The 20,787-nt window shown below is 39.6% G+C and overlaps 1 long non-coding RNA gene across 1 annotated transcript; it reads left to right on the forward strand.

The window, feature by feature from the left end:
* Positions 1 to 675: 675 nt before the first annotated feature.
* On the forward strand, positions 676 to 1,243 carry LOC124171659. Its single transcript, XR_006867897.1, has 3 exons — positions 676 to 718; positions 816 to 987; positions 1,076 to 1,243. It is a non-coding gene; the product is annotated as an uncharacterized LOC124171659 (long non-coding RNA).
* Positions 1,244 to 20,787: the final 19,544 nt, after the last annotated feature.

Genomic DNA, 20,787 nt, shown 5'->3' on the forward strand with positions numbered 1-20,787 from the left:
TGTTTGGTTTTGGGAGAAACTTTTAAAGATACCTTGTGAATGCGTAAGATACCTTGTGAATGCATGGGATCTCCTCTGTGCATGCTACTTGTTTTGTCCGATAATGCTGTAGCTGCAAAGGCTTGCTTCATAAGCAGTCCTGCATGGCTATTCCACTAATCGTATGGCCAGGCCATAAGTCGAAATAACCCATAACTAAATTTTTAGCCATACCATACCATAGCCTAGCCATACCAATTGGCCCACCGAAATTAGATTCGCTGGTTGCCTTGATTTCGAGTAGGCCATATGAAACCTATGGCTTCGTTTACTGGAATAACCCTGCTAATTTCATCAGCTGACCATAACATCTTATTGGTTATGTGCATCTATTTAAAAATGGCCCTATAAAAACTACTGTCTTAATTATATTATAGCCCATTTACTTCTCACCTTTATAATAAGATGAAAAGTACATTATACATTTTTAGTAATGTAAACTTCTTCTGGTCCCATAGTTATTTCTGAAGACTTTCTTCAGTACTTAACGAGAATCGAGAAGACGCAGCTGGAAATTTTAAAGGAAATTCGGGCTTTGAAAAGAGCTAAGCCGAACTGCCAGATGCCAGATGAAAGAGACAACGAATTATTATTGTCTTGGAAATTCCCCATGGATACAATGGAGGAATTTGATGCCCTGGAGGTGGAACTCCTCAAAAAGTCATTCCACGCAGCTCTGGTAAAATAAAAACTTTTGAGTGTCATTTGCTTGATGGGCTTTTATAAGTAGCTATTTGTGAGTTTTTTGTGTTGTAAAAATTCCTCTGATTTTTCAGACTGTAGAGTTATGCAGACGAGGTGGGAATAACATAACTGAGGGTGTTTTCGGCATGTTATACTATCTCTTTACCAATAACCTTGGTCGGAGGTTTTCATTTTTTGGCCATTCTAAAATGAGCACAAAAAAAATCCAGTTTAGTGCCACCAGAACGTGTGCCTGTATAATTGGTATGTTGTGCTTATAAAATTATTTCAAAATGGAAACTGCTCAATAAAACTACTTGTGTCTAAAATCCTTACTAAAATTTAATTTCAGATGCTTTCGGTTGCAAGCCCACATTGAAAGAATATGGCTATAAGGACATCAAGGATAAGGCTATTGATTGGTTCAGGCATGCCGAGTCAAGGCATAAGAGGGGGGAGGAGAGGAAAAAGAATTGTAAATGAGGAAAAATAAAAAAAATTCATTTGAAACGACGCAATTTAAAGTATTATTTATTAAAGGTTGCATCACGTTACGCTTCTGGTTGCGAAGATTTGTGAAAACGTAGTAAGGATTAAATTTTGGCAGTAAATTAGACGTTTTCACAACGTTGCATGAAAGTTGTTTGCCCAGTTGGTTGACGTAGCTGCAACGTTGTGGCAACCTATATGGTTTACAGAAGGTTGCGGGCAGGTTGCAATCATGTTATGTGTCACGTTGCAAAGATGTTGTGAAGACGTTGTGAAAACGTAGTACGGAGGACGTTTGGCAGTAAATAAGACGTTGTCACAACGTTGCATGGAACTCCCAGTTGGTTGCCGTGAGACGTAGCTGCAACGTTGTGGCAACCATTTTGGTTTACAGGGAAGTTAGTATGTGTTACTGGTTAACCAGGATTGAAATTATCCATTGCATTTAGCAAGTAAAAATGAAGCTGAAATGATTTGATTTAGGCAATAGTATGAATATACCTCGAATATTACATATTGTCCATTACATATGGGATGGTTGGAGCTCATGAATGAATTAGTAGGCAATTTCATTTTGAGGAGGAAATTAACCTTATTATCATTGTGCTACAAATTTTTTAGAACTTCTGTAAATAGTAAAATAGTATGAATAGTAAAATCTGCAAAACCACAAAGTAAATCAAGAGTTAGTGAATTTTGTTAGCCTCATTATGAGGAGCAACTTGACAAAATATATCCACACCAAAATCATTTCTCCTTGCCTAAACCCATATTTAATGAATACTTACACCTCTCTCTCGTGCCTTGCCTTGGCATGTTTCAGCCAACCCTTCACTATGACCTCCACACTGGATTTGGTGGCTGTAGCATCCTGGTTAAGTACTATATCTGTAAAGAATGAAGACAAATAAGTTTACACACAACAATAGGAAGATAATCAAGTTTAACTTGAACCCTGGACTCAAAGACAAGCTGGACATTTACCATCAATAACTCTTCTTAATTTCAACGAGCTAAACACCCTCTTTCTTTTAGCTCCCAACCAGCTGAATTCCTGGGCTACTTCATTTCTCAGCAAACTTGCCATCACCCTGACAATGATTTCCTTCACACTGGAGCCTCTATCTTTCTCAAAGAAGACACCTAAAAGGGAAATCGGAATTTTCAGGGTAAAAATCCTTCAATAACCTATTTAAAATAATGTTTCCTGACTGGGACTCTTATATACATATATATTTACATATATACTTACATATATGTAGCCGCCTCATGGCCCAATAAAGCGGCATGCTGTCCCAATTAAGCGGAGAATACTCTGGGATATTCCTCTATTGGGATCTGTTCTTCATGATCTGCCCCAATTAAGCAGCTGCCCCAAGTAACCGGTGGACCCATTAAACGGAATATACTGTAATAATTTATGTCTCGTGAGTCGAGCAATCATTTCCACAGTCAAAGTCAGATTTGAATTTAGAGACTAATGTCGACATAAAAATCGATAAGGGTAAATCATGATCGGACTTCACTCTATTTATATTATAACCCTAAACATTAATAGTATGATATATCATACGATTTTGTTACTTGTCGTTACCTGTAAATATACAATATACAACTTGTATAAAATAAAAGTAACGACAAGTAAAAAATCGTTGATACCCTTTACAAGTTACATCGCAAAACCAGGACCAATTAATCGGCGAAAGGAAATAATTAACATTAACTCTAACCAAGTTTAAAACTCAATTAGTCAAAATTGTGCTTTAGGATAACTTCTGTCGGAATTTTCACTAGGTTACAAACTTCATTTCTGCCGAAGTTTAAGCTCCGACTCGGGACTCGAAGTGTCGGCAGAAATGGAGTTTCAAACCTCGCGGGAATCCCGAGAGAAGTTGACCCACACCACCCACACTATTCGCCGGGTAAGCATAAAATATTTTTTCAAACTTGTACTCACCTTCTAATAAGAAACTTATAAGGACAGCGGATGCACGAATACTTAGCGGCTTCACGTAATGATGGCCGCCACAGTTTATTTATAACTATTGTTGCTATCGTTGCTATCCATAATTTGTGCCTTGACAACGCTAAATGCTTATTTATTTATTTGCAATAAACCCAAAAACAGTACATGAGACCTTTTACATTGGATTTTGTAAACAAATGGTTAAATAATAAAGTATAACAAGAAACAACGACAAAAAAAACATGATTAAATACACTCAGATATCACGTAATACTCAACTTCTATGAACGCCTCTTCCGCTCGTATGTTATGGCGTCATCTCATGTTTTCATCGGAAAGTTTAATGGTTTGACTCTTTTTAACGCTTACGTGTTTCTTCGAAATGTTTTGTCGTTTCATCTTTGCAACTTTGTAAACAATACGCAAGTTAAAAACAGTGTATAAATTCGGCCGGAATCGACGTAACGGCTCTTCTCAGGTAAAAATTGGGCCGTGTCAAAAAATATCATCGTATTTTTCATATTTGGTACTCACACAATGACAACCTTTCGCGCACAGAAGTCCGGTAACAGCATAGGTTTTATCGCGAATCGCACCCTCGAGAATTTAAAATAATTTATATGTACTTCAAAATCTTAAAAATATGCAGAGATAATTCTTTTAGTGCTATCAGGGCATAACTCGAATGAATGAGGACGTCAGTTATTTGCAGAATAATCTGGGGCAGATTTCTAATGGTAAATTAAAAAAGTGTCATGTTTCATATAAAACCTTTACAGTCATTTGCCTTTGATATGATTTAATCCCAAAAGAGTAAATATTTATTGATAAATTGGTTTAAAGAGTTCATATAACCAGTGGGAATGGAATGTCCCAGTGACGGACCCGTGACGTCCGCAGGACATGAGTAGAATAATATAATTTTTCAGTAAAAATCGATATATTTCTTCATTCCCGTTATCACTCTTCAATAAAATGGGTAGAAAACCTATTAACTCTGGAAACTATCGTAAGGATGTAAAATCCCGGCGGGATACCTAGGCAACGTCACATGGATATCTCGGACGTCATCAGGACATACGAGACCAAATTAGGATATCCTGATGACGTCCTGTGCTGTGTGGGTAGTGCAACTTATGGTCTCCACTCCCATCCACTGCTGAAAAAGTGTAGAATATTGCTGGTGGAATTAAGAGACCCTAACATTTTCACAGTAAACTCGTTTAAACGTTTATACCATATCATGTGAAGTAGATTGTGAGGGTAAACAATACTAATCTTGAGAATCATAATCTTTTTACTAAGCATGTGAAATAGATTCGGTCATAAAAACAGAACGACAGAATTAAATATTTTAGTGAAAACATACTAGAAAACGTGAAACATTGAGATTAAAAAAATGCAAGAAAAAGACTCGGATGTACGATTTTACAGCCTTTAAAAGTTAGTTTCACAAGTCATCAGCAAAAGGTGGTATAACACTGGGTGCTTTCCATTCATGCGACTCATGAGTCGACTAGTGCCGACTCGCGGTAACTGTTTATAACTCTCCAATTCCTGCGCGTTTTCGTTTGTTGACTTGTGTCACAACAGTCGGCGACACACATAGAATGGAACACGAAAACCGCGACACAAGTCGACTTGTGTTGACGTGTGTCAATGAATGGAAAGCACCCATTGTGTGCTCTTGCTAGCCATAGCATAAGCAATGGCCATGTTTTTGATTTTGACAGCGACGAAATTTTAGATCATGAGGCTAATTCGAGAAAAAGAATATTCAAAGAAATGGTTCACATATCTAAATCAATTTACAGTTGTAATAAAAAAACTGACATTGAAAACCTTAGCAAAAATTATTTTTATTTAATAAATCAAAATTAATGGTAAAAAGGTTTGGTAATAGCTTAGTAATGTAATATCAGTAAATATGTACAAAGGTAAGGTATGTCAAAATTTTTTGTGCATTCTGTTCATATATATAGTGACGTAACACTCATGGTTCTGCAAACATATCGCGTGACACAATTTCTACCAGAAATTCCCATCACACTCACCTTCTTAGTGCATTGATGCCCTGACGGGATTATCTCCTCGCCGTTCCCATAAGGATTTTGGACCCTAGATTTCAAAATAAATTCCAAAAAGGGCACCACTAAGGCCAAATTGAACCCCTGAAGCCAGCTCATCAGTCGATCGAGCAAGAAGGGAACTCACCTAAGGGCATTGGATCATACGATCCCGATACGTTAACGACGACCAGATTTGAATCCGAGCGTCGAACAAGTCGAAAAGGCACAGTTCAGTAATCAGAATGACCACGTCTTTTGTACATTTAAGTGAATTAACCATTTATTCTCATTGAACCAAATTACTCCACACAAATTAACGCATAACTTCCCCCAAAATATCTAAAGCTAATGAAAGATGTAATGATTGGTTGGTTGGTTGGTGAATGATAAGATGGAATTAAACATGAATATTACAAAACAATTTGGCAATTTCAAAAATATACGGTGGCAAGCATCAATAAGAAAATTACAGGCTCCTCAGGATAATGTGAAAAGTCTTTAGACGACAGAACGGGAGAGTTGTGATACAGAATGTAGGAAAATATGACTTTCTCGTCAAAAAACAAATAAAAGAGTTAAACGCGTTACGGATACTCGTTTGTGTGTGAGAGACGCACTCCGAAGGAATCAGTCAGTGATGAGGGGACGGGATCACTGATCAGGGTGATCTCTGGAAATGGGGAGATTCGTGAGTACTTAATTATGCTGTGATGCGGCTCCTTACTGGATCCTTGCTCCTGTCACAGTCCATAGTACTCGTTGACGTTGTGCGGGAACTGCGTTGTCTCCATTTGCCATCCAGGAGGGCCTTCCTCCCACAGTGGATGATTCAGCAGTCAACCCCGTAACGGCTGTGGCCGGCTCAGCTAGTAGCGGCTCCCCCTTCCACTCTCTCGTTCTTCCGTCCTTATCTCTCTCCGAGAACTCTTGTTTGCCTACTAACTCGTCTGCCCTTCATCTGCTCACGTTCACACATTTCTGCCCCTTTTTATATCTCACCAAAAAAACCTATGATACTCGAAATGCACTGTGGTATGTATGTAGATGACCACCAAAATAGTACCAAGAACTCGCTCGATTTGAACGCTGCGTGGATCACGACCAGCAAAAAACAAGCGCATCAGGAAGGAATATAGCGACCCTATCATTACAATATATTTTTTAAATTGTTTTATTGTAAAGAAAACTCTATCGTAACATTTATTTATTTAACAAAGTGTTCCTACTCAACCTTGAAAACCTTAGGATCGTGAATAAGCTGTGAATTTCGTACACCGTTAAAAAAAAAAAACTGGAAAAAGCCGTCAATGAACCTGAACCAGTGATGTGCAATTCTTGTTACGCTACCAGTGACGTGCGCAGACTGGGAGACCGCAATAAATCAAAAATTCATAAAATGTTGCTACGCCATTTTTATTGTTTTGTTTAATTTTTCTTTAAATGCTTCTCTATTCTTAAACTTATAATATAATTTTTACATTCCCAATACGAACCAATTTGTCAGTAAAAATTGTTATTTGAAACTGGATGAAAAACTGATGACAAAAACTATAGGGTGGTTTCCTATTATTTTTTTAATTGCCTAAATTGAAAGATTATTACCCCTGGAGTACGTATTTCACGCTTTTAGATTTTTAAATGACGATATCTATTTTTTGCGATTAAATGAAAAGTGAAAATTTTCAAGCGCGCGAAAACGCGACGGCTAAGCATGAATGCCGGGAAAACTCCATGTGACGTCGTTCTGGTTCCCGCTGCTGCAAGTGAGGTGACCTTGGGGCGAGGCTTTGAGTGCTGATACAACACAGGATGCTAGCAGGTAGCGCTTGGTTTTAATAAGGATTATTAATACCTTATTAAACGAAGAAAACACTCCGACCTTAGCCAGTTTTAATAAGTGATTATTAAGACATGTTTCCCTCAGCTCTGTGCCTCATGCAAACATTGGTAATCTCAGACAATGTAAAACTCCTATCTACTCGTATAGAAACTAGGTCCCTGTGACGTCACGTGGAGTGGCATCGCATGGGCGACAATCCGGCTTTTTTCAAATGAGGATAAAATTGACCACTAATTTTTGTCTAAAGTGGATTATCTAAAATCAAATAATTTGTATATTATGAACACACTAATGGTGGGTAATGAATCGCAATCAATGTCTTTCGTTTTCTTTGATGAAGGAAACTGCCCTATTTCAGCACACCGTATGGCGGGATGGAGTCGTTTGTGGAGGGGAGGGAGTCGTGATTCACCGAATAAGACTCTCTCAGCTCACAGCTCTCTCGCTCTGCTGAGTTCCTCATTCCAACTGACTCACTCTCACACTGCCCATCACTGCATTCATTCAAAGTTGAGATCTTCGGTTGACGTATGTCTTAGAGGGGAGTTTGCAGGTGGAGGCCTCAAACGTAGCTGATATATGTTTTGCGAAATGAATGCCTTCAAAGGAAGGAAAGTGGTTGGTCAGGTCCCGTGGAAAGTATATCGTGCGAATGGAAAGAAATATGGCACGATTCGCTAAAAATTTCTACGGGCTAATATATAGCTGAACAGCGCTTTGGCACGAGTGCTTTTGGAAGCCACTAGTGATTCAATGGCTACGTTTTAGACTTAGACGGCTTTAAAATTGAGGAGCCACCTATCATAACTGGAAAAGAGTACATTTTGAAAGAAACAAACTATTTTTTCAGATCGGTCAGAAGCCATACAATACGAGAGATAATTCGCCCAAGAGATGCGTATGGGAATTTTTTATTTTGCACGCACAATTAAGAATTTGTTAGAGAAGTTGAACAAGCGTCGTAACACCCACAACATACACAGTGGCGGACTGTTCATAACAACTCTCGGTCGCCGCCCCTTCCAAAGATTTCAATAAGGAAAAAAGTTATGTGTCCATTCAATTACAATTATACATCTAATTAACCAAAGGGACTTTCATATAATATGGTATTTCCTGGAGTATAGGTCATTTAAACAAAAGTTAGCAGCCAACGTTTCGATTTATTTTCTTAAATCATCTTCAGGGCTATGTTAGAAAAAGTGTGAAACAATATAAAATACAGAGAATAAGACGATACACAATATTTATACATAAAGAAGGAACAATTGGTTTTTTTTTATATAATACAATATTATTTAAAGAAATATGTATATATAAACATATATATAAGAACAGAATGTAATATACAAAAAATTTTAATGGTAACCTAGGTTGTGGCAATACCTTAGAAACAAAACATAAATAAATATGTTCAAAGTTTAGTGGTATGTCAAAATTTTTTCTATATTACATTCTGTTCTTATATATATGTTTATATATACATATTTCTTTAAATTATATTGTATCATATAAAAAAAAACCAATTGTTCCTTCTTTATGTATAAATATTGTGTTTCGTCTTATTCTCTGTATTTTATATTATTTCACATTTTTTCTAACATAGCCCTGAAGATGATTTAAGAAAATAAATCGAAACGTTGGCTGCTAACTTTTGTTTAAATGACCTATACTCCAGGAAATACCATATTATATATTAAATAAGGTCAAGAAAAGAAAAAAAAATAATGATAATAAAGGGACTTTCTTCAATCGCATGCATCGAAAATGTGGGAAAAAACACGCAAAAATAGTGCGAGAAGTTTTAATTTGTCAAATCAAACCTTTCAACTTCTTCAGCCTCTTCCTACGGGTATATGGGGAATTTGTGCAATAATTTATCCTTCCTGTCTCGGGAGTCTTACATTTGACATTCTCCTTTGACATTTAAATCGTGTCATATCTCTCATATCTTTCTCAGACTGCTGAAGCACAAAAGAGTTTACAAAGGAAATATTAAATATTCTGGAAAATACTTCCATTCGCAACCACCCGGATGTGTATCTACTGTACGTTTTGTCTAATGTATCTACGCCACCTTTAGTTGCATTGTAAAATGCAATCACTACTGGTTTCTTTAACTCCATATCACCTCTCACCCTGTAATGCATTAATGAAACTGAGCAAACAGACATATATTATGGGGACATTGGATATTACAGTCTTGTTCTCTGAGAATCCGTAAAATGAAGAGCCCATTATGCGTCCTTTGGATGACGAAAAATCATTAGGCCCTTTTATTTTTTTTAATCGTACCAACGTATTCAATTGAAAAATTTTCTCTTCAAAAATCTAAGACTAATAATCAAGAGGCTCAATATCCCTACCTAGTGATGTTATGTAATCCTTCAAACCGGGTTTCTGAGTAACGGTGTTATGGAAGGGTGTACGAATTTTCCTCTTTGGCTCATTGGATGACCACTTATTGCGATTTCACCTGTAAAAAATTGTTCTTGCCTGTGGAGATCTTTTACTACATCACTTCTGTCATCATCAGCACTCCCTCCTTTACTATCAGTTTATTTTTCTGCATTTGTCGACAGATTGCATTACTTGTGAAACTACGCACTCAAGGGTTTTCTGGTTGTTTGAAAAAAAAGGGGCCAAAAAAACACTTCGGACTAATGTAGACGTAACGTCACATCACTTGCATTTCGACGTTTTACTCTCTGTGTTTCCTAGGCTTTTTTTTATTTCTTCTTTCGATAAAAATCAATGCTAAGATATTCTGTCCCCAACTGCTGAAAGATACCCGTAAATAAATGTTGCGTTCCAGCCGAGGGCATGCAAAATTTTGGGGCTCAATTGGTTCCAATTTACAAAGTACATTACATGTGTACTGCAGCTAGGAGTACGAGAAATTCACCACTATTTTATTCTAATTATTGATAACACCTATAAAAATGTTAGCATTAAAAGAACAAAAAGATTTCCAATAAAAACTGGATGTCATTTGTTTTGCGTTCACCTTCAGAAATTACTTGAATGGTCATTTATTCGAATGCAATGAATTTTAGAAAGATAAGGTGCTTAATATCCACTTTGTACAACAAAAGATGCTTCCTAACAAATTATTAATTATTATTATGCTCGATATATCACTACGAATTGTTTTAACAACTTTTTGAATCGTTTCCACCAGCATTACCTTCATTGATTTTTCTAATTTAGTGACGTGTGGTCTCTCAGACCGCTAGTTGAATTCAATTGCTAATGTACAAAAATTAATAAAAGGAACGTTAAATTTTAAGAATGCGATGTCCTTGCTATCCAAAAATATGAAGCTAACGAGAATATTAGATCTTTTGAAAGACTAATTTTGAAAATATTCATATTTTAAGAAATGCAGCGGTCTGTCAGACCGCACGTCACCGTTAAGGGTTGAAAATCTCTCAATCCTGGTTGTACGATCGTAGAACTGCGATTGACAGATTAAAAGAAAAATGGATATTTCAATCATGTTTCAAGGTCACTACGTAGATTTCCGCGGTGTTCAGGTTCCAATTTCTCCATGTTTCCGGTGCAATGGTGTGGGTTTGTTGGTGATGACAACAGTTTCGCTGGCACTGCTGCCAGCACCTTCAGGTTGAAGATGATGCCGGTCCATGATTTTTGTCCTCCTTATATAGGGGGTCAGTCCCACCAGTTGTGGCTGCCGCTCTCTTATTGGTCCGCCTAATGAGCCTCCTCCAATGGGCATCCAGATGGTAGCCGTCGTCTCTGTTAAAATTGTCCGTCCGGGCTATCTCAATGGATTCGCGGATGAGTCTGGGAAAGTATCTACCTTCTTTCACTATTATCTTGGCGTCATCAAACTTAATATCATGTCCCGGGGTCCAGGCGTGCTCCGATATGGCAGACAGCTGGAATTGCCTGTTTTTCGTTGCCCTTCGGTGCTCTTGCATTCGTATCTTGAGTAAACGGCAAGTCTCACCGATGTATGCTTTTCCACACGAGCAAGGGACCTTGTAAACACCTTCATGAAGGTCGTGCTGTAGTCTGTCTTTGGCTGTGGGCAGCAAGTCACCAATTTTTGTCGTACAGTTAGACCTGGTGGTGATGCCGTGTTTCGGATGCTGAGTCGCTGGCAGAAGAAGAGAAACATCTAATTGCAGCATTGAAAAAGAATGGCTGCCCGGATTCGGCCCTGAAAAGGACCATTAAAAGAAAACCACTTTCAAATGAAAAAACGGAAGACGAAAGAGCATGGGCCGTCATTCCCTACGTCGCAGGGACCACCGAAAGGATTGCCAGGGCCCTGAAAAAGCACGGCATCATCACGGCAAGCCGAGAGCGGAGGAGGTCTCTATGCCGGACATCCACCGGATTTTGCCGGCAGGACTTCGTGACTACATCACCGCCCCCACCATCGAACGTCAACAACGGCTCGCGGACATCATCGCGGCAGCGGCAGCAGCGCACGGCGGAGGAGCTGACATCCCGACGGCACAGGTGGAGAGGATGCTGTCGGAGGCTGAGGACCTGGAGGAGACGACGGGGATAGGCGGCACCGCGTCATTCCTCCCTTATATTGGAGGGGCACTGCTGCTCCTCGTCATCCTACTCATCGTAGGCGGCCTGATCGTCTGCCGAGGGAGGAGGAGGGCGACGAAGCCGACACCAGTGCCAGCGGCCCGGGAAGAAACGGAATGGCTGCAACTGCATTCGGCGCCTACCCCAAGGCTCATCCCAGTGGCTACCGAGGAGACGGTGTGGCAGCGCACGCGCGCACCGCCCACCGCCCCCCCGACCCCAGTGGAAGAAGAAGAGACGAAAACGCCCCCGGAACCAGAGAGCCCCCTTCTTCAGCGGGGAAGAATACCCCGACCCCTATAGATTAATTTCATTTTTTTTTAAATCTGTTTTCTCGTCTTTCGTTTTTATTTTTTATCATGTGATCTGTGTCACAGACTTTTGCACGGGATGTGGAATAATGTTTTGTTATATATATATATACATTTTTTTTTCTTTTCCAATTGTCTGATGTGTTCTGTACTCATTCCCCTTTTTTTTCTCATCTCCATTTATAGTCTTTTATTGAAAGTATGCCAGTGCCCCAGGCCTCAGAACAAGGGTGGAGGTCGGCGGAGCGATGGGGAGAGTATTGGGTGGAGGTGGACGGGATCCCCTGGGAGGCTGACCCCTACCAGTGGAGGGAAGACCTCCAATACGCGGCCCGCCCACTGGAGAGCCGGGAGTGGGGAAACGGCACCGGCCCCACCTTCTGGCTGAGATACGCATCGCGGGAGGAGACAGAGGCGGTCCTGCTTTTTTGTAAAATGCCGGTGGCGGGGGCACCAGAGATGTCCTCCAGGCTGTGCCATCCCCTAACCGTTAGGGGGATATGAACACGGTGGGGGGGAGTGACAGAAGAAAGAAAAAGGGAGGAAACGAATTTTTTTTTACTGTAAATCCTGTGTGAAATATATAACTTCAACGACAGCTACGTGTAATTTTGTTTCTCTTGGCAATGTTACTTCTTTTGCTGTCTTTTTTAAGGGAACCAATTGGTACCCGTCTTTCTATTTGTGTGTATTTTCTTTCTTCTTTCTCTGTGTTTGTACTGTCTAAAAGAGGAATGAGTGTGAATAAAATGAGGAAAGGGGAAACCTACCTAAGAACTACAACGGCATCTACAGGCGCATAAAAATGCAAGTAGCCTCGTCGGAGGCTGCTCGATTTCGAGAAAGGCGGGAGTATTGTAATTGCCCGAAATTCGGGGGCCATTTGCAAATTATTTCGCGAAGGACAGGGCTGTTTGCGAGGCAGAGGACGATGCACAAACAGCCCTGTTTGTCATAAAATGGGAGATCCGGGAGGAGGAGGAGAAGGAAAGGCGATGACCGAAAGACTGGCAAATAGGAATAAACACCATTAATGGAACGCTCACGGGTTCTAACCTTTGGAAGGGGGGGTTTAGTTTAAAAGATATGTTTTCACGGAATACCCCCCACCTGGGCTTTTTGAACGTCTCTACGTCATTCGAGAGACACTATATAAAGGTAAACCAGGATATACTTGGGCTCTTCTACTTCGAGTCTTCCACTACTTCGGGGTGAAGTTTTAATCGCGAAGGGCGTGATTGTGCCCGGCTTAATTACCGTCAACGCTTGTCTCGCGCCTACTTGGCTCGTCGATACCCGCTTCCCGGGATCTTGTGCTTTTGCTTTCACTCTCTTCATACCTTGCTTTTAGGCCCTCTCTTGTGGGCCATTTTCGCCATCAACTTCCGTTACTTGCGAAATTTAGACTCCATAATCCCTTCCCCCTCCGGGAACTTGGGAAATTCCTCGCGCCCTATCCATCGCTAGGCCAGTATTTGCCAGTCCATCGCTCGTCGCCACAGCGTGCTGCCGCCTTCTCCTGCCTCCAGCCTCCCAGGGTGGTTCGTGCCTTGTCGACACTAAAGCTAGAGTTCCTTTTTCTTTTTATTAAAATGCAATCCATGTGCTATCATTGATACCCGACACCAAGGGCAAGAGCCCACATTAAACTAGTTCGTATTCGAGTCCCGGCTTATCCGGGGCCGGGTCGCGACATTTTACAGATTATAATACTCTTTTCATTACGGCACGCACCAGAAAATAAGTCCACTGGAAGGGGCAGTACGACAGGACACGAGGACTTAAGTTAGTTCCTTCTAGATCTTATATGGACGTACAGTGAGTCCTCGTTCTACATCACCCCGTTAAACGTCATTTCGTGATAACGTCACGAAAATTTGAGATCATCATTCGTTTATCGCACCTTCGCTTCGCGATAACGTCTAATCTTTCAAATTTCGCACGAGAAAAAAGGCAAAGTGGGAGGTGTTGCAGGTTGTTCGTTTCGTGGGCGGTAATACAGTGAGTCCTCGTTTAACGTTGTTGATTCGTTCCTGAAAAACTCGTTGTTAAGCGAAACAACGTTAAACGATGCAGTGTTCCCCATAAGAAACACTATAAAAAATTTGAATTGGTTCCTAGCAATCCATTTCTTCGTAAATAAAGAATGCAGAATTTCCAGGGGGAGAATCCGAGGAGGCCAATTATCGGAACCGTAACTTTTAAGCAGACTTCATGACCAATCGGGAGACACCTGAACCAGGCCAAAGATATACATTAGAAGGCCAAAATGAAAAAAAATCTGACACTTGGAAGCAGGAGGGTGAAGGGTGAGTCACTTTTCATGATGCTATGGATTCTTTGACACTTTGCGTGCCATGGACATAATATTACGTCCTGCTAATCCTTCTGAGGATTGCCATGGACGTAATATTACGTCTTTCCATTTAATTGGCTTTGTATTCGTGAAGCCGTAATATTTCGCCCGAGGTACTTTTCCAGTTTACTGCATAGGGGTTCTTTTTTTTTTTTTCAAAAATCAACTGCTCTATGGAAAAAGAGTTCACTTTATGTCCTGAGGATGAAAAGTCCTCTGTAGCTTCCGACATCCTCATCTTAGGCCACTTGGTATGAAAATTCTTTTGGCCAATGGACCGTTCGTTGATTGACCCTTTTTGTCATCCAGGATTTATAATGCTCTGCTTGGAACAATGCTTTTCTATGATTTCCATGCTTTAAATAGTTCAAATTGAGCATATTAAAAGAATTATTATGCATGTTATGGCGGTACATTGTTGCAAAGTTTTTATTTTTCAAAAACAGTAGGTTTTCATTGTTAAATTGTATATTTAAAAATTAGCAATAAATGTTATTCAACTCATTCATTAAGAAGAGAAAAGTCCATTTTTATTGAAATGCACATCGATAAAAATATATTTTTGATGCTAATGTTTTAAAAAATGTACGAATATAGTAAAAAATGGCTGGATTTTTCAGTAGGGCTTAAAATTTAGCAGCCGGCAATCAAAATGTTAACCCGGTGGAAATCGCGAGAAGCATTATTAATTTCAGCATGATAACAATTCATGCACAGTGGAACGATAAAAGGTTGGGAATAAGGCATTATTAAAAGAAATATACTAACTAAATTGAGAAAGTATTTTAATGGCGTAACATTGATATTTTCAGTAACAGAAGAAATTTTAATTGTAAAAACTCAAGCTGAAAACCTAAAACTTGCCCGATATCTCCAGCAGTTGCACCTTCTTCAATTCATTTAATAATATCAAGTTTTTGTTCTAATGTCGCCGTTTTTTCTTCACATCTGAAGAACCTCCAGGATAGCCACTCGTCTTCGTGGACATTTTTTTCGGTTGGAATCAGATAAATGTTCAGATAATAGATAATTATTCGCTCAGATGCATATTTAACATGTGCTACCCACGCCAACCTTTTCTGTTGAACGAAAATTATCAATCGCATTAATATAGTAATATTTACTATACATCAGATGCGCTTGCGTCCTATTTGCCATTCAATTTTTTTTCGTCGCGCGTAATTTGAACAACATTATCGCGAAGCAGCAACGACGTTAAATGATGAAGGGTTTCAATTTTTGGACAACATTATCGTGAAACAACTTTAAACTGGATGGCGTTAAACGAGGACACACTGTACTATATTTACGATATCTCTTAAAGACGTACAATCAGAAAATAAGCATTTTTGGCTGGTGGGGATGTTTTTGGCCCAGTTTCTCTAAAATAAGAATTTCCTTATTGTTTTTTAGGTTGTCATGGTTGCAGGTTGAGAAGTTGTTGCTTCAACCAAACAGCGGCAGTGGAGTGAAGACAGGAGTTCCTTGGCGATGCCCCTGCAGGTGACCGACCACTCAATGGAGTGTGGTCTGGCAGACGACTGGAGCGTAGGAGTTCATGTTGAGTGCATTCTTCATGGAACAGGGGGTCCAACGACCGGGAGAATCTGCAATGGGGAACATGCTTGATTTTGTTCAAGTACTAGAGAAAGAACTCTATGTATTCAATGGAAATTTTGTGGATGAATGACGTTTTTTATGACGGAGGTATGAGTCTTTCGAAATAACTCTTCATCAGCTGCCTGAAAACACAATGTCATCATGAACGCTTGTGTGTGACGTCACGGCACAGAATCCAATGATGACACACTGAGGGAGTGGTTAGAAAATTGGTCTATGCTGGGGCTTAAATGCAAATTTGGCAAAAATATTGCCGTTTTAACGTCAGACTGCAGATTGTGAATATGTTGGGTTGCCTACGCGTTTTTGGAACAAATAAGCATGACGTCAGAGTCCAATAAACAAAACGTTTACGTGGTGCCAGTAAACTATTCGTCCCGTTTTTAGGAAAACCTATGTATCACTTAGTATGTATCTTTTTCTCAGTGCATTTTATTATCCAAGCTCTAGATTACTAGCGAACGAGGTAGTTGATTTGATTTATGTTCCATTTCAATTTTGTGGATTCTCAACTCCGCGCCGAGAAATCTTCATTAAAGTCGCAGAGCATTCTTACAGTGCTAATGAATTTAGTAGTTTTCGCAAACTTTGAATCTCTGTAGCAACAAGAATATTGAGAATTATGAAATCAGATTTTGCATGCGTTAATAACTTTAACTTGATTATCTATTCACGTTAAAAATAATCTTAATTTTATCAGATACCACATTAGTTTGTAGTGAATGTGTGTATATACTAAGGCACTATACGTACAACAATGGAAAATGAATCATTTGTTTTCATTGTCACAATATTCTGATGTTGTAATTATTTTGATTTATGGTTTATGCCTTTATAATTTACTTAATATTAATACAGTAAAACCTCTATGTTGTGAACCTCTTTATATCATAAACCTCCATACTTCATACCACGCCTACGCTCCTGTCAGATTTACAGGTAAATTTATTGGCAAACCTCTATGTAGTTAACCTCTTTATATCGTAAAACCTCCACTTATCGCACCAAGGAGAAACACCCAATATGGCCTAACTACCTCTGCAAATTGTAGCGAGGCAACTAGAGACCATTAATGCAGCTGCAATTTCGTACATTAAATGACATTTTAAGCATTAAACATTTCACCTTTTTTTATACATACACCCTTAATATGTTGTAATTTTCACATTAACCATTAGTTGTGCCGGTTTGTTCCATATGAGAGCATACCTAACAGTAAATGAGAAAAAAGATGTTCAACTATCCTAATCATTTTAAGTGACTGTTGACTTAAGAGAGATCACATCGTTTTCTCTCTGATCATGGTAAAAATCATGCGATAGCACTCGCTTTCTGCAATTATTAAATAGTAAATGCATGTTTGTTTAAACACATATATATGATGGTTTAAAAGACACTAGTGCCTTAATTTCTGAGGGATATGTAAAAATGGTGCCTATCACTAAAATCTCTCTATAGTGAACCTCCATGCATCAAATAGACCAAATTTTGGTCCCCTCCATTACGATGTAAAGAGCTCTATCACTGTATTATTCTTCAAAAGCGTGAAAGTCCTGCTTTCACAAAAATAACAAAAAAAACAGAATGTCTCTGCACTTCGATTTTAATGAGTGTTAAATATTGCACACATCCTGCAGTGTAGGCAGAATACTCGCATGTCTGTTTTGCGTGAGGTAAAAGGATAGAAACACCACACGCTCTAATTCGTCGCTTACGTCAGCTGTGGCTGAAGACGAACTCCAGTCCACTTTGGAGGCACAACCAAGTGCGCTATAAGACGAAATCACTGTTCAGCAGCTGCTTCTAACTAGACGATGCATGGTGATATTGCCAGCAAGCAGCCTAGTCAGATCCAGGACTAGGGGCCAGTGATTTTGAGCAGGCCAGCGTTTAATAGCCTTAGTGAGAAGAGAAAGTGTTGTGAAATGTCTTAGACTTACAGGTGCTTTGGTTGTGTGTGTAGGTATTTTCTGATTTTGCAAATTCGTTTCACCTATAATTTTTCCAGTTCAACGCCCATTTTCTGGCCTAAATTTGTGTTTTTCTTAATCATTAGGGCAGTAGCTTAATATATTTTTTATGACTGCATGGAAACGTGGAATGTCAGGCAAACCAACAGAATCGAAATGTAAGTTTCAAAAACACAAAGAATAGAATTCCAGGTGGCTTCAACATCTGCTTATGAGGTCTAAACGGTGTCTTAGCTTGCATGGAATAAATTTAAATTTTAAATTCAACATGTGCTAACTAATGTACAGGCGGTCCTCGACTTTCGTACAATTCACACTTTCGTACGTTCAAAATTGACACCTTTTACTTGGCTTCCGTACGATAAATTTGGACTTTCGTATGTGGGTATGTAATTATTTTGAATTCCCGCGATGTTCAGTGCGCATCCCAACATTCAATTGTTTCAAATGGCAGTATATGCGAACAATACGAACGTATACAATGAAGGGAATTGTTGGTAGTTGAGTCTAATCTAGGTGACTTATTTGAGAGAGGGACTGCCTGCTATAGGCTCCTTCATCAAGAGAAGAAGAAAGCCTTCATTGAAGATATTTTTCAAAAAAGTTGACTAGACATCATAAAATAGCTTTCAATAAAACTAGTAAGATCTTCTTTCTAATTGAATTTTTTCGTTTGAGTGCTGTTTAATTCACCTTCAGCAACGATATTGCACGAAATATCAACCGAATTTCGTTTGTCTTTTTTGAATAACATGCGAATATACGCGATCAGGAATGTCACCTGCCGAATGTCGAATTTTGGTGTAAAAATTAAAAGGTATCCAGAGCGCGGGTTCAACAATTACATTTTGTTATGCTTCTTGATATGTCTTTTTATTTATAGTGGACGTAATAAGTGGAATGTCAACTTAAACGCCAAGAGGATGTTTCACTCGATAGTCAACGCATTTCTTGTTTTTTTTTTTAACTTTTATTTACATTTTCTGCGTATTTTCGAAAGAAATTAGATGATTTGAGGAGTTTTATTGACGTATTATTAAAATTTAGTGAATTGAAATAAAATCCGTGAAAAAAAGGTTTTAGTACGTATATTACGTTCTTTTGGAACGTAAACCCTAATTAGTATGGAAGTCAATGGTTCGACTTTCGTACACATTTTCGGGAACGCATTGTGTGCGAAAGTTGGGGACCGCCTGTATTCCTTGTCCTTTTATATACATAAATATAATATTATTTAAAGTATATAAGTAATTTTGGGTGTTTTAAAATTCTTATCCATCGTGGTAATAACTTGGAATGTTGTAAAATTTCTCCACTCGGGGGAGCTCCCCTTTGCGTATGGGGATTGCGGATGACGGTACGTCAAGGCGAGTGACCTGACCCAGCACGCAAAGAGCCATAGTGCCATCAAACCGCACAGGTAAAGTCATGAACTGAAAGTCTCCTCTCATGGAAAATGCTTCGAATTGGAGGTGTAAGGAATTCTAAATTTTCTCTCATCCAATTCGTGAGAGATTCTCTGAAGTTCCCCGAGGGTGTCTGCTTACCTGTGAAGCTGTGATATCGTGGAATCATGTGGGCCTTTTTGTCTTTTCAGAATACTCTGTGAATTTAATGAAGTAAGACCTGAAAAAAGTCTGCTTTTGCTCCACACAGCAATCTGCAAAAACTATTCAACTCTATTGAATTTGTGCGATGACTTGATTTCATATTTCATATTCATATTTCTGGGTCGAATTTGGCAATTCTCCAACCCATACGCTCTCATATACAAATTTAATCAGTTACACAGCCTGAAAAAATTGATTTCACCCTCGGCCATGCGCCTATTGGGACGGCTTGAGGGATAACATGTTAATGTTGTAATTGAGATTGTTGATGCTTTCCAGGGGATTATAATATTTCAGGGCATCAGAACTCTTTCAAGGGCTTTGGAAAAATCATAGGCTTGACAATATTAACAAATCTCTTCTTTTACTATTTTAAAGGTCGTTTTACAGGGTACATGGAATTGCGCAGTCTGACGTACGTCCGAAGGCGCAATCAAAATTGTGTCGTGTAAAGCGGTGAATTGCTGGAACACATGTGAGAATGCGTGGATGCGAGATGGCAGAATAGCCCCTGTTCTAATTTCGTTCATGCATTCCTGCAATTCTACGCCACTTTAGAAATTAATGCAGCTCTAATCTGCACAATTCCATGCCCCGTGTAAAACGGCCTTAAGAATTCATTATTTCTGTCATGTAGTTTCTGTTCGCTCAGCGTGACATTTAAATTTTTACGCCGATGTTTCTCCTATCATTACAAAACCATTGCTGCCTTCCACACAAGAACCATCGCAATACCTTGAGTCACAGCCTCCGGCATCGCAGCCAGCTCCCCAGGCCCTCTCCCTGGAACAAGACTTTCGACAGCTTCTCCCGGCCACCGCGCCCGGAATGCTGCCCACACCCGCAGACCAGGAGGTTCTGGAGCTGCTTACGCTCCTGGCAAACAACAAGGACTCCCCGAAGCTCACCAGGTGGGAGGGACACGAGCTCCTTCTCTTACTCACATTGGGGTCTGAATGGCCGACTCTTTCGACCACTACGAGGAACATTGGGTACAACCGTACTAGGATCCTTGCCATCGCCGCCACCCATGGGTGGGAAACAGAATCACGGGTATCGAACCCAGACGAGATCCTGTGGCGCCTGCACACTCTCTTGTGGGTGCAGACGGGGGAGAGGCCCTTTGCGTGTGGTGTGTGCCACAAGCGCTTCTCGCAGAAGAGCACGCTCAACCACCACGCAAAGATGCACTGAACGCTGTTCGTTGGGTGAGGGAATAATAATAGTAATAAATGCTCTCTGGAACTCTGTGTGATATCAT

Source organism: Ischnura elegans, chromosome X (assembly GCF_921293095.1).
Source record: "Ischnura elegans chromosome X, ioIscEleg1.1, whole genome shotgun sequence".
NCBI classification, from domain to species: domain Eukaryota; kingdom Metazoa; phylum Arthropoda; class Insecta; order Odonata; family Coenagrionidae; genus Ischnura; species Ischnura elegans.